This window comes from Rhipicephalus microplus, unplaced genomic scaffold (assembly GCF_043290135.1).
Source record: "Rhipicephalus microplus isolate Deutch F79 unplaced genomic scaffold, USDA_Rmic scaffold_22, whole genome shotgun sequence".
Classification (NCBI taxonomy): Eukaryota; Metazoa; Arthropoda; class Arachnida; order Ixodida; family Ixodidae; genus Rhipicephalus; species Rhipicephalus microplus.
Genome location: NW_027464595.1, coordinates 5,627,869 through 5,642,613, shown reverse-complemented (window position 1 = coordinate 5,642,613; position 14,745 = coordinate 5,627,869). Strand labels below are relative to the sequence as shown.

The 14,745-nt window shown below is 45.6% G+C and overlaps 1 long non-coding RNA gene across 1 annotated transcript in view; it reads right to left on the bottom strand.

Annotated features, from left to right (window-relative positions):
- The window catches only part of LOC142786300 (uncharacterized), a 114,004-nt gene that overhangs the window by 26,068 nt on the left and 73,191 nt on the right, over window positions 1-14,745 (bottom strand). The window lies entirely within an intron of this gene.

Below are 14,745 nucleotides of genomic sequence, written 5' to 3'. Positions count from 1 at the left end.
CGTTTTGAAAGAGTCCCAGGTGGTAATCTCAGCCTCATGGTTGTTCAACCAAAGCTCCACGACACCCCTCAGGCAGAAGTGGACGCGACAAAGTTTGTCGTTATCATACCACCAGTTGTTGACACCCACTTTTTCAAACGAAGCGAGCCGGTCCTCGACGTCCTGTTCATCAGTGCCGTTGAATAGAACTAGGTAGCGCTCCCTCGGAATACCGGGGCAGCGGAGAGCGGGGTGTGTGGCAGCATTTGGCTGTGCTGCAATGTTAGGCATGATGGACAGTGAAGGTAGAGTCCGGTTACGGAGTTCCAGGGTGAAGAAGAGAACCAGCACTCTCCACCAGTTGGTAGTACGCGATGAGCGTTGAGTACGCGACGTCTTTATTAAATAAACGAACACAGGTCAAGCGCTCAGCGATCCGAATCGGAGCTATCACGAGCATAAACCACGGTCCTCTTCCTCATCTTTTGCAGGCACTGCTAATTGCACCCTATCCATTCTATAATATATTTAAATTTCTCCCACCGTCGCTTCGTAGTCTACAGAGGAGCATAGAACACCTCGAGGCGTCTGAGCTTAGCCTATCATGCTAATAAAGCAAAGAATGCCACTTTTATCCTAAATATTCATATAAAATTATTTCTTTATGGTTCCATCAAATAAAACACGGACTATAATTCAATTCCTTTTCATCGTTCTTAGCGTTTTGAATTTACAAAACTTTCGTCACCACATTTATTCACAGTCTGCTAGATTAGGCTAGGTTAAGATGTAGGTAGCCGCGCATCTTGACTTGCAAAACTACAGTGTAATAGGTGCAACTATGCAAAGTATAGCGAAATGATGCGAGACTGTTTGTCTTTGCGAATTTCTACTTTTGCGGCGCAGTTATAAGCACATGTGTGCCTCGGCACACCGTCCTTGTTATCATGCTTGAGGTTATTGTCAATATTTCATTGTACACCATTTTTCAACGAAAGTAGAGCGGCTTAAGCGACACTGTTTAAAAGCTTTACGTAGGAAGATAGCGCTGCCTGAGCTCGTTGGTCAAACTTAGCGAGGGAGCTCAAGCCAACTACTTCGATGAGCACAAGAAGACACATGACACATTGTTGGAGTAGCATCTGAACATTCAATGAAACTTTCCCTGTATATTCTTAGCAGTTCATGGCAAATGCAATGCTCACTGATTTTTTATATTGCTTCTTTGTGCACCAAATTTTTTTATTTTTCGTTAGTGGTATAGAAGGTGCACTTGTGCAGGATTGCCCACTTTCGTCGATAGATTCTGGAACTTTGGTCACTGGCTTGCCATGAATAGTGTTCTTCAAAAAAAATAATGAGTAAATGAGAGAACTGTTTTGTTGCTGGCTTTTATTAGGATTTATAAAGATACTGTATAACTTGTTTGCGCGTCAAAGAATTGGAAAAAAAGCATTTTCTCTTTCAAACTTACTGAACAATATTGGTAGGCTAGGAAGAGCGACTACTTGAGAATATTTGTGCGCATGAATGATACGTACCACCTGATTTGGCTGTGATTATGCAAGCCACTTTTTCATCATGTCATGAATACATTGTAATTAACACGTTGTAAATACCATTACGTGAAGTTCCCGGCAGACTAAGGAATCAGTGAAAATGACCGCAGGTAAAACAGCATTTAAAAATAGCGGTTATCCTATCAGATAGGCCAGCGATATGCGGAACATTTCACCAACGCACTCTATAGGCTCCCGTAAACACCTGTTCCACGAAGAGCCGCCAATTTACTTCTCGTGTTGTATACAACAAATATAGATAGTTCTAACAAATTCATGCTTGTTCAGCGCAAGTGAAATTGGCTGAAATAATTGAACGCGGAGCCAATCAGGCGGTAAAAAACCTTTGCCTGTTTGCGGCTCTCCGGCCTTTTCTAGCAAGTACTGCAATGAGTGACTTGAGAAGGTGGTGGTGCTGTTGTTTCAGAAAAAAAAAACATCGCGGCAGAAGTGCGTCATCGGTTCCTCCAAAAACCCTCCTCACCCATTTCTTACACGTACTAACAAATTAATAAAGAAAGCTGAATAACTTTCATTTCCAGCGCAAATGTTTGAACCCTGCTGCCACCACTTTGAAAGTGAATATCTTGACCCCTGGACATCGCATTCATAATTTTCCAATATGAACTGCATTCAAGTATACTAAGTTGTTCTACCAAAATATCTAGAAATGACTTCGACGCAGTAAACTTGCTGCGTGGTTCACTGAAGTATTTTGTGTAGGAACACGGAAAGCAATCTGCTAGCCAACGCGTAATCGATTGAGGCGAAAAAGCTGTAGGCCCGTGTGCTAAGATACGGGTTCAAGTTAAAGATTTCCAAGTAATTAAATTACCGAAGTCCTGCACTACAGCGCCTTTCAAAGTTATATGGTGGTTTTGGGACGCTACCCCACATATCAATCAATTAGGAGCAGTGCGTGCTTGAAAGAGACCCCATCTTTCAGAAAACTTGAGTCTTATCTTACACGTAAGACTTAGCCGAGCTAGTCAGTGCGTATTCATTTTTAAAAAGACAGGGTGTGCAAGCATGGACCCATGAACAAATACAGTCACCGCAAACGACTACTAACAACTGAGGGGGCGCGAAACGACGGGAACGGAATGAGAAACAAAATATTATCTGTGCATGAGCATGCAAAATAGGAGCCTAATAATCTGGCCTGCGGGGGCGTCTCTGTGAAAGATAATTTTTCAGGTGCTTTGCTCTATTTCGATGCACGGCAGTCGATAGTGGGCTCACAATTATACTGCCGCTATTATCGATATGCCAAGCCTCAATTATCAGACGCGTTTGCTCATTAAGATGCCGGTAAAAAACTGCGCAGTCATCAAACATAGGCACGCACTTACAATCAAGATAAGGCAAAAAAGATTAGTTGAGCCTCTAATTAGTGATCTGTTGTGTTCCAATAATCTCTGGTCTGTCCAACGTAAGTGCGGCTGCCGCTTAGAGACCTTACATGCAACACACAATGGCAATCAGTGAATTAGCTGATGTGTTTTACGAAACAAATAACGGTCCTCTTCTTGTCTTGTACTCGCCCAATTTTTCTTTTTAGTGCATTTTTTCTCTTCAGGCTTATTTACAGCCGAAAAAAAATCGCAGACGCAACGTTCTTTAGCACTCAATATTATGTAAAGCATGTGAATAGAAGGGGACTGTATTGTAATTATTTTATGAAGTAAATGGTTAAAAAGTGGCACTAAAGATTGTACAATTGCTCGCAATGAGAACAGTTAAACAGCCGCATATGTTTTATATAACGCGTCATTTAGAGATGCGCAACGATGGCAATAGCAACATATATATTAGCAACACTGGAATCGGTAAGCTGTTAGGAAGCGCTTCTGCTCGTGAGGATGGTAGCTCTGGACACTGCTACATGGATCAAGTTCAGCGAGTGGTGGCCAACTGCAGCGGACGTTCACCGAATGGATTGGCTGTATCATTTCAGTACTTATGTAATGTTTATACAATTGGTTTACCAGCACTGCAACTGTAATTACCGTTTCACGAACGGTAAGGCCTGTTTAAAAAGTTGTTACAGAACATGGTGTGGCTTTGTGGGAGAATACTTTAGTGCCAATAAAAATGCTGAGGGGAGATTCCTGCTCAGACCCTGAGATTAGGCATTGTTAGCTCGCAAGTACTCTTTTTAGCGTAGCCCGGTTACCGGAGTACCAGATGGCAATTACAGGGTTACCGGTACATGTGTTTGTTTTTTGAGTTCTAGCACCCAGTAAAAGTTTGTGTACTAATGTAAGCGTATTCCTTTACTTCTGTGCAAATCATACATGGTGAGGATAACTGCTGTTACACTAGATTTCACTTAGGTATACTGAATCACTACTCTAGAAAAAATGAAGAGATCATTTTTTTCTTGTAGAGTATCTAGGTACGCGCTTAAGAGTGAAGAAATGCAAGGTTAGTGCAACGACGGTGTCAACATCTCGTGACACTTCGAGCAACGAATGTCATGAACACGTTAGTGTTTTGGGGTTAAAATCATTGAATGGTAGCTTATTTGTAGTAATGCCACTGTAAACACTTTTACACAAGATCGGGAATAATGCATGATGTTTCTGCAATAAAACCTTTGTAGATTTGATTGATTGTTATGTAGGGTTTTGCGTCCCAAAACCACCATTAAATTATGAGAGACGCCGTAGTAGAGGGCACCGGAAATTTCGACCACCTCGGTTTTTTTTTAACATGCGCCCAACTCTGAGCACACGGGCCTACAACGTTTACGCCTCCATCGGAAAATAAAACTTTTGTGGTTGCCTGGTTCATTTTGGATGAGTGGATGGACGAATCAGGCTGTTCCCTTTAAGTCAGGTGGTGGCTGACGCCACCTAGGCATAAAGTTAAGTACTATAACTGAGTGTTTAACAATTGAAGTTCACTTGCGCCTAGATTATAGCCACGAATCAGTTAGCCTCCTCCTGGTTATTTCTACCCGTTTAAAAACTATTTTGCGTCCACTCGCCCTAAATATCAATGCTTCGAAAAATTTGGCGCCATTATCTCGGACTTTAGGGTGGAGCCCTTTACAGAACGTTATCTAATATACAGCCGTTTCCTCCTCCTCTCCACACGCACAACATACTGTGTCAGTGCCTTCGTATTTTGCTCAGTACGTCTTGGTCCGCAATATTCCCGTTCTTGCCTCGAAGAGAAGAGAACTACCCCGACCGTTATAGTAGATCATTCTCCTAGCATTTTCCTGCTCAAAAGATTGGTAGGTCTCGAGTGATGATTTCGTAGGCGTTCCCATCTTACACATGTCCCTCTCTGTTTCCTTCACCTTTTCCTTAACCGATCTTTCCTTTTGGCTTGGTATTCTGCTTCTGTCTACGTACTAGCCTGACAGTTTTCCAGTTCGCTTCCTTAATTTAGTACCAATAGTCTTCATGTGCAAGTAGATCAAAAATTTCCTAGCCCAACGCTCCGCTCCCATTTTTCTCACTCACTCCTCAAGTTCTACCTTGCTGCTAGCTTCCCTGCACTCAAATAAGGTCCAGGCCATGTCACCCTGTACCCCCTTCTTTGTGGCAATCCCATGTGCTCACAAAGCCAGTCTGCCTATGCCACGTTATTTGATTTCCTGTCTTGCTAGAACCTCTGATTTCGAGCACGAGACCGCATTGCCGAACGTCAAAACCGCGACCATGACACCTTTCCAAATCCCTCTCATTACGTCATACCTATTGTAGTTCCACAGTGTCCTATTTTTAATTACAGCTGCATTCCTGTTACCCTTAGTCATTACGTATCTTTCGTGCTCCCTTAGCTACTCAGCCTGTGATGTATACATACGCCCAAGTATTTGTATATATCCACTATTTCTAGCGTGAGTTCTTGTATCTTATGCTGACTGCCTTCGTTATCATTAAAATCATGATTGCCGATTTTTCCGTGCTTAACTTCAAATTTAACCTATCTACCTTCTTACCACAGATGTCTCTCAATGCCTGCAGATCTTCCTTGTTTTCCGCTTTTATTACTATACCGTCTGCACACATCAATGCTGGTAATGACTGTTCATAGTGTTTTCCTCTCTTGGCAAAAGAGAGGCCGAAGCCTAGTCGACTCCCCTATAACTTGTCTCCTAGTCCCTGGAGATAAAGCAGAAATAACAAAGATGACAAGAGACATCCCTGTCGAATCTCGTGTTGTATCTCTATAGGTTCAGATATCTGTTATTTCCATTTGATAACTACCTTGTTACTTTCATAGATATCCTTTAGAATATTAGTGATCCCATCTTCCACATCTCATGTATCCAGTCTTCCTCACAAGTCTTTTTGAAACACACTATCGTAACCTCTTTTGATATCTAGAAATCCCAGCCACAGAGGCCTGTGTTTTTTTTCCGCTATTTCAGTACACTGCATCAAGGCTAACAGATAGTCCTTGAACTTTCTTCGTTTACGGAACCGATTTCGTTGTTCTCTCAGCACCCCCTCATTCTCCACCCATGTCTGCAATTTTTACTATGTGATCGCCAGCCTGTAAACTACTGATGTCACTATTAAAATACGGTAGTTGCTTATATATGCTTTGTCCCGCTTTTCTTTTTAGATCATGCTTGCCCTATTAGTTTCCACCCATTAGGCGCTTCACCATTGATTATTTATTGCTTTGCTCGCTGTCTATCTTAATGTTTGCTTAGATTTTGGTCATAGTTTCTTTATTAAAATAATTGAGATGCTTTCAGGGCCAGTTGAAGTGCTACTGGGAACCCTTTTTTATGTCCTTTCCCTCTCTCATTATTCCAGAGGAGCCACTGAGCTAATTGTCCATCCTCGTCTGGTATACGGTGCAGGCAGCATTTTCTTGGTGTTGAAATGTGTCTGTCATCATCGCTTTTATATATTCCATTGTCTCATATCCTTCTAGTCTGACCCCTTGAACTATAGTTCTAGGATTCTGTTTTATGCTTGTCTTATTACTCAGAGAATTCAGATGGTTCTAAAACTTTGTCGCTGCCTTTCTATCCTGTTTGTTAACTTCTGCCATCCATTGGGCCCCCTTTCTTCTAATCTTGTCTCTGATAAATCGGACGCTGCCCTTGTGCAGCTCAAAACGTTATTGCATTTTCTTTTGACATCATCTTCCTGTCAAACTCTGTGTTTGGTATATGTGTGTTCCCTGGAGGCTTCCTGACGTCTTACTATGGCTCTCTTAAATTCCTCAACCCACCACCTTTTAGGTTTGGGTCTGCTTTTCTTGGTTGATTTGACTTGTACCTTAGCAAGCTCTAATTCAAACAATCGAGTTAGATTTGTGTACGTCAACTCTATTTTAGTATCCTCGGTTATTATTTGCTCAATCTCATTAGTTGCTTTTTCTATTTGCCTTTATTTGCCTTTTTGAATAAACATTACAAACTGGTTGCTCGTAATGCCACTTTTCTAATTTGATTTCTCTTTTGAAGTTCCGCTTGATACGATTGTGATCACTACCCAAGCGTCTTGACCCCCTATTCTTCTATGTACATCACCCTTAGCCTATCATACATCCTATGTCACATTATTGCGTAATGTATCACCGACTGCAGCCTTCCCAGCTCCTATGTATCTGCCCTTGGCATTTTTAGGTGCTGTTACAAATGAATAAATCATGCCTTTCACACATATCAAATAAAATCTGCCTGTTGGGTCAATATATCAAAGCATTACTTCTATGTGCACATTCATATCTCCTATGTAATTCCCTCGCACTCTTTTTCTAGTTTGTAATGTCATTTTTTATGCACTGCACCATTTTTTGGTTTTTCTCTCTGGCTTTTTCTCCTGTCCGCAAGTATACAAAACTCAGGAGCGTAATTTGCCCAGCCATATTTCCTTTTAGCCATAAATGTTCTTAGCACTCCTGCTTGACTCTTTGCCAGGCTGTGTTTTTACGAACGAATGCTACAAAACCACCCCAATTTCTGCTGCCGTCTGTTCGATTACAATATTTTGATGCGTAGTCTACATTGCTAGATAGTTGTTCCATGTCCCTAAGACGTGATTATAGAAAACTATATACCATCGGCCTCTCCTCCCTTAGCCGTTGTTCTACCTGTTCGCACTTCAGCAATTTCGGCCACCCTGCATGTTAATATGCCCTACATCTGACCTGGCTAGGCCCTCGTGCCTACGATGATTTCTGCGCCAGGGTGCCAATTGCACAGATGGTTGCCATTTTCCCCACAAGCACTTCCAAAGTTCTTCATAAATATATCTGTTTTACTCAACTATTTTCATAAAAATTCACTTACCGGTTTGCAACCACTCATAGCCCTAAATAGATGGTAATATATTGTTACGGGGAAGATTTATTCACCGAGAGCTGGTCTTGCCAACGGCTTAGAGAGCGCATAGTCAAGGAGGCCAACGGGGAGAAGCTCGAGAGTGCAACCCACAACAGCCACGTTGTCGTCTTCTTCGTTTGGGTGCCAATTCAGCTGTGTCGGGGTGACAGTTCCATACACGTATCATCACCCCGGCCCGTAAGGCGCCGTCTCGGTGCCTGTTAAATGAGCGAGTCGGCGTTGTAGGGCTTGAGACGAGAAACGTGGACTACTTCCGTTCTGGGTGCAGCAGCTGATGAGTTTTTGGTAGCGGCAATCTCGTAGGTCACAGGTGTGACCTGACGAATGACTCGGCAGGACCCAGCGTATCGCGATAGTAGTTTCTCGCAGAGGCCAACACGTCGAGATGGGAGCCACAGGAGAACAAGAGATCCCGCAAAAAAAACGGCATCTCTATGTCGACGGTCATAAAGGGACTTCTGTGCTGTCTGTGACGACGATAACCGAGCGCGTGCTACCGCGCGTGCCGTGAGGGCCCGGGTGATCGCATCCTGAGCGTACGAAGTGGAGAATGGGTGGTCTGATGAAAGCAGTGTGTCGAAGGGCAGTAAGAGATGACGTCCGAAGAGTAGATAAAAAGGGGAGTAGCCCGCTGTTTCATGACGCGACGAGTTATAGGCGAAGGTTACAAATGGAAAAGCTATGTCCCAATCAGTGTGGTCGGTAGATACGTACATGGCAAACATGTCTGTGAATGTGCGGTTTAGGCGCTCCGTAAGACCATTAGTCTGAGGGTGGTAAGATGTGGTGAAGTTGTGACGGGTAGCACAAGATCAGAGTAGATCATCAACCACACGAGATAGAAAGTAGCGACCAAGGTCTGTGAGCAGGTAAGACGGAGCGCCATGCTGGAGAATAATGTCGTACAGCAGGAAATCGGCAACGTCGGTTGCGCAGCTGGTTGGTAGCGCTCGAGTGATTGAATACCGAGTGGCATAGTCTGTGGCCACTGCAATCCATTTATTTCCAGTTGTAGAAGTAGGAAAGGGACCTAGCAAGTCCAACCCCACTTGATAAAATGGCTTGGCTGGAACTTCAATAGGTTGAAGAAGACTGGCAGGGGGAGTCATAGGCTTCTTTCGGCGCTGGCAGAGGTCGCATGATGCGACGTAACGGCGAACAGAGCGGTAGAGGCCCTTCTAGAATACTCGTCGTCGAATGCGGTCGAAAGTTCTGGAGTCTCCTAGATGTCCAGAAGTTGGAGCGTCGTGGAATTGTCGCGGAACATCCTTTCGCAGGTGATGTGGTACGACGTGTGAAAGTTCTGCGCCGTCGGGGTGTAAGCTGCGGTGGTACGAAACGTTGTCTTGAAGTAGGTATCTGCTAAGAGAAGGGTCAGCATTACGCGATTGAAGGTGGTCAATGATGGTGAGCAGCGTAGGATCCCGGCGCTGTTCGTCGGCCACGTTCAGAAAGTCAGTGATGGCTAAAACGCAGGCATCGGATTCCAAATCATTGGATCAAGGTGGATCAACGGGGTGCCGCGATAAGCAGTCAGCATCGCTGTGCAACTTTCCAGATTTGTAAACAACCGAGAACGTGTACTCCTGTAATCGAAGTGCCCATCGGCCGAGTCTTCTTGTAGGGTCCTTAAGCGTGGACAGCCAGCAAAGCGCATGATGGTCCGTGATGACTGCGAACGGACGTTCGTATAAGTACGGACAGAATTTCGCAATAGCCCAAACGAGGGCTAAGCATTCCCGCTCAGTGATGAAATAATTTTTTTCCGCTTGCGACAAAAGGCGGCTAGCATAGGCTATCACGCGATTGGTGCCATTCTGTATCTGAGCAAGTACAGCACCAATGCCATGGCCGCTTGCATTGGTGCGAAGCTCTGTTCGAGCCGCTAGGTCAAAATGAGCCAACACAGGTGGTGATGTGAGAGCGGTAATTAGCGACGCAAAGGAATGTTCTTGGTCCCTTCCCCAAGAAAAGGGCACATTCTTTTTGAGGAGATCCATGAGGGGCCTAGCAACATTCGCGAAATGTAAGACAAATCGGCGGAAGTATGAGCAGAGCCCAATAAAACTGCGAACTTCTTGTGTGGAACGCGGAACCGGAATTCTCGAACTGCACGGACTTTGTCAGGGTCGGGTTGAACACCAGTGGCGTCAACAAGGTGGCTGAGTAGTTTAATCTGCCGGCGTCCAAATGAGCATTTCGACGAATTCAGTTGGAGACCAGCGCAACGAAAAACGTCGAAAATTGCCGAGAGACGAGACAGGTGGCATTCGAAGGAGGGCGAGAAAATGATTACATTATCCAGATAGCAAAGGCAGGTCCACCATTTGAAACCAGGAAGAAGAGAGTCCATCATACGCTCAAAAGTAACCGGGGCATTGCACAACCCAAAAGGCATGACCTTAAATTGGTGAAGGCCATCGGGTGTGATGAATGCTGTTTTCTCGCGGTCGCGGTCATCCACCGAAATTTGCCAGTATCCACATCGAAGGTCGAGGGACGAGAAATAGTTGGTGCCGTGGAGGCAGTCAAGCGCATCATCGATTCGGGGTAAACGTTAAACGTCCTTCTTGGTGATCCGATTCAGGGGGCGATAGTTGACGCAAAAGCGCCAGGTGTTGTCCTTCTTTTTAACTAAGACCACAGGGGATGCCCAAGGACTCGATGAATGCTCAATGACGTCTTTACTCAGCATTTTCTCGACCTCCATCTGTATAACTTGGCGCTCAGCATGTGACACGCGATAAGGGCGTTTGTGGAGTGGACTGGCGTTGCCGGTGTCAATGCGGTGGGTTACGGCACTTGTGCGGCCCAGGGGACGGTCGTCGACGTCAAAGATATCCAGGTAAGAAAATAGAACACCCCGCAGTGCTGCGACTTGGGAAGGTAAGAGGTCACTGAATATCATTTTATCAAGGAACGCCTTATATTGCGACGTGATGACAGGTTTCGCCATGGTCTTAGTGTCAGGGGTAAAAGAACAAATTGAACATTCATCAAGGGTGGAAAGATCGGCTAAAGTGATGCCTTGGGAAGATCATGGGTCGACGTTGAGAAGTTCAGAACTGGAAATAGGACCGTGTTGTTAGCAACAACCACCATAGTATGTGGTAGTGCGACGCGGTGCGTAAGGGTCAAATCAATAAGGGAGCCACCAGATAGTCTCCATCAGGAACAGACGGGAAGGGTGACAAAGGAATGTGCATAGCAGCCTGGGGTGGTAGCCGTAGAAACTCCACGGATCGTAGCCGAGTGCGACTTCAAGGAGTGAAGTCAGAGCACAAAGGCAATTCGAGCCGTAAGATACCGGTAGAACAATCGATGAGGGCTGAGTGGGCGGTTAGGAAGTCAATTCCAAGGATGACGTCTTGTGGGCAAGCATCGAGGACTGCGAAAAGAACGGAAGTGTGGTGGCCAGCAACAGTAACGCGGGCACTGCACATACCAAGCACCGATGTTCGACTTCCGTTGGCAACTCGAACAGTAGAGAACATAGCCGGTGTGAGAACCTTTTTCAGGCGAGATCGAAATGTAGAACTCATAACATATACATGGGCACCAGTGTCAATTGAGCAGTAATGCCGTGGCCATCAACGAACACCCGAAGTAAATTGCGTCTTGAATTTGTAGCCGGTTGAGGGTTTTCGTTCTAAGTCGTCCACGCAGCGCCACCTCCAGGCGCTGCACTCGTCAGTTTTCTGGGGAATGGCCAGAATAAGCCGGTGACGGAGAGCGGCGGCGTTGAGGGGAGCATGACGGCCGACCCTGAGGTGACGGCAAGCGGCCAGACCAGTTTCTTTGGGCGACGACGTCAGCGTAGGGCGGTTCGGAGCGTGGAGATGAACGGCGAGCTGAAGGGTCCTGAATATTGTCATCCGGAAAACTGGGTTGCGAATAGCGTCCACGGTCCTGACGGATGTCGATATTAGGAAAACTTGGCCGGAAATACCACTTGTTGCGGCGATGGCGGGAGATGTGCCCAACTCGAGAGCAAGAAAAGCAGATGGGTCGATCATCGTGCGAGCGCCACTTAGATGGATTTCGGTAGCGTGATGGAAACCGAGAAGTCGCAGCTGCCGCAGCGACAAGGGGAGCAGAGTGGTGGTCAGCGTTGTGGACGGGAGTGCTCATAGGTTGCGGCATAGGTCTGGCGGGCCGGGGAACCTGGACGCTCAGGTTAGCCAACTTTTGACGTACGACGGCTTGAATAAGCGAGACTGTTGCCCAGTTGTCTTGCGCAGGGGGCTGATAGGAAGCGGGTGCCATGGCTTCCAGCTCCTGGCGAACAATCCTTGCAATATTGGCAGGAGGCGCAAGTGAACGGGGCACTGTAGAATCCTCGCAAGACGAAGTCGCAGCAGTGTTTGGTAGTCTCGTGATGTTGTCGGTTATTCGCCTGCTCTTAGCTTGTTCAAATTGTCGGCATTTAGATATGATGGAGTCGACAGTGGCGCAATTCTTGCACATTAGTATGTTGAAAGCATCATCAGCAATGCCTTTCGACACGTTGCTGATCTTGTCCGCCTCAGACATATTTTTGTCAGTCTTCCGACACAGTGCCAGTACGTCTTGAATGTACGTGACGTACGACTCCGTCGATGATTGAACACGCGACGCGAGTTCCTGCCTGGCTGACATCTGACGAGAAACTGACCGACCGAACAAATCACGAAGCTTTTGCTTGCATGTGTCCCAGCTGGTTAGTTATTCTTCATGCGTCTCATACCAGGCGCATGCCGTACCCCGTAGTTAGAATAAAATATTTGCCAGCATAAGCGTTTCGTCCCACCTGTAGTGCTTGCTGACGCGCTCAAATAATGCAAGCCATTCTTCGACATCCGTGCTGTCCGTCCCGGAAAACGTGCCAGGGTCGAGAAGATGGGGGGGAATCAGAGGTTATGGAGCCGGCGCGGATGGCGAGGCCTGAGTGCCGGTTTCAGGCATCGCGGCTGGACAAAGCTGGCGTCCACTGCGGAGTTACAGAGCCGGGTTGTTTGAAGACCCCGCACCTTCCACCAAAAGATGTTACGGGGAAGATTTATTCACCGAGAGCTTGTCTTGCCAACGGCTTAGAAAGCGCACAGTCAAGCAGGCCAACGGGGAGAAGCTCGAGAGTGCAACCAACAACAACCACGTTGTCATCTTCTTCGTTTGGGTGCCAGTTCAGCAGTGTCGGGGCGACAGTTCTGTACACGTATCAATATCAAGAAGCGCCGAGAAAAGCACCGATCTCGCGAGATGTTATGAACATTGAAAAAATTGCCCGAAAAGCTTATTCCGTGCTTAGATTTCATGAGTCTATTCAATTGGACTCATTCATATCAGATCAAGCCATGAGTCGGAATCTTAGTGACTCGGGTAAGTCATATTTTGGACCGATCAAGCCCCAGTGAGTCTGTCGGAGCGAACTTTTAGTGATTCCGCGTTCGAGGCAATATGGCTCAGGAAAAATTGGTGTGTCCGAGTGAGCCCAAAGAGCAAGATATATTAAATGCAAGGAATTCATTAGCGTACGATCGACACATAGAACGTCTATCTATCTATCTATCTATCTATCTATCTATCTATCTATCTATCTATCTATCTATCTATCTATCTATCTATCTATCTATCTATCCATCTATCTATTTATCTATCTATATATCTATCTATCTATCTATCTATCTATCTATCTATCTATCTATTTATCTATCTATCTATCTATCTATCTTTCTATCTATCTATCTATCTATCGATCTATCTATCTATCTATTAACTTGGCGTGAACCAAAATTAGCATGGGAGGGTAAGATCGTTTGACGAATGTGACGCGCTGCTCAAGACATGAATAATGTAACAATGCCGTCGCTTACGTTGTCAAACACTTCCCACCAGACAGTGACACATACCAGCGGGTGGCTATGTGGAGCTGTTATGCCGGAATGTGTCACAGGTGATTGACACTTAGTATCTACCCAGGAACGACGAGAACACAACTGGGCAATTTCGTCGGTCGAGCACCAAGAAATATACGACATCGGCAACATCGGCTCGACGAATGCAAATAATAAATGTCAGGGTCCCAGCTGGAACGAACCCATGCATTCTGCGTGGTTCGTTGTGGTTCTTTGCCATGCACTGAAGTTGAATTATGGAGCAGTGTCCAGGGTCAGCATCCTCGCGAGCATCAGCACTTCATAGCAGCTTCTGGTCTTGCTAAAACGCATATTTATTTAGGCATCGTTGCGCCAGTGCAAACAACTGGTTGTATGAACACCTCCAACTCTTTAACATTTGTCTGTGCAAGTTACATTTGTACATATATTTAGCGTCATTCCATCACGTGTCGCTCAATGAAAAATTGATACAATGTCATCTTCTCTCCGCTTGCTTCACATAACGTTGATTTCAAGGTACATGCCATCTGCTGAACTTTCTTAGGCCAAAACGCGAGGACACGTACGGAGCAAGTGACGTCTGGTGCGACAAATAAACAAATGTTTCCTTCGAGGGGAGGCGCAAATGCAGGCCTCCAAGTTTACCTGCCGGCATGTGGCCTACAACAAGTAAATCTAAGAGCCACCAGTTTTGATTTCGGTGATCTCAACTGGAGGTGGTGTTCGTGTTAGGAAGCATTAAACTTGTACTTCTCCTGGCTGCGACAGCTGCATTTTCGATAGAGGTGGAAGTGCTATAGGCACGTGTGCTCAAATTCTAGTGAAGGAAAAGTACTCCAGGTGGTCGAAATTCCTGGAGCCCTGTTACACCGGCGTCTCTCATAATTATGTGATGGTTTTGGGACGTTAAATTTCACACATCAATCAATAATGCTTTTTAGTGCTATAATAAAGCTATCACGTGGCCTTAACGTCACCTGTAATTCGGCGCTATGTACTGAATATG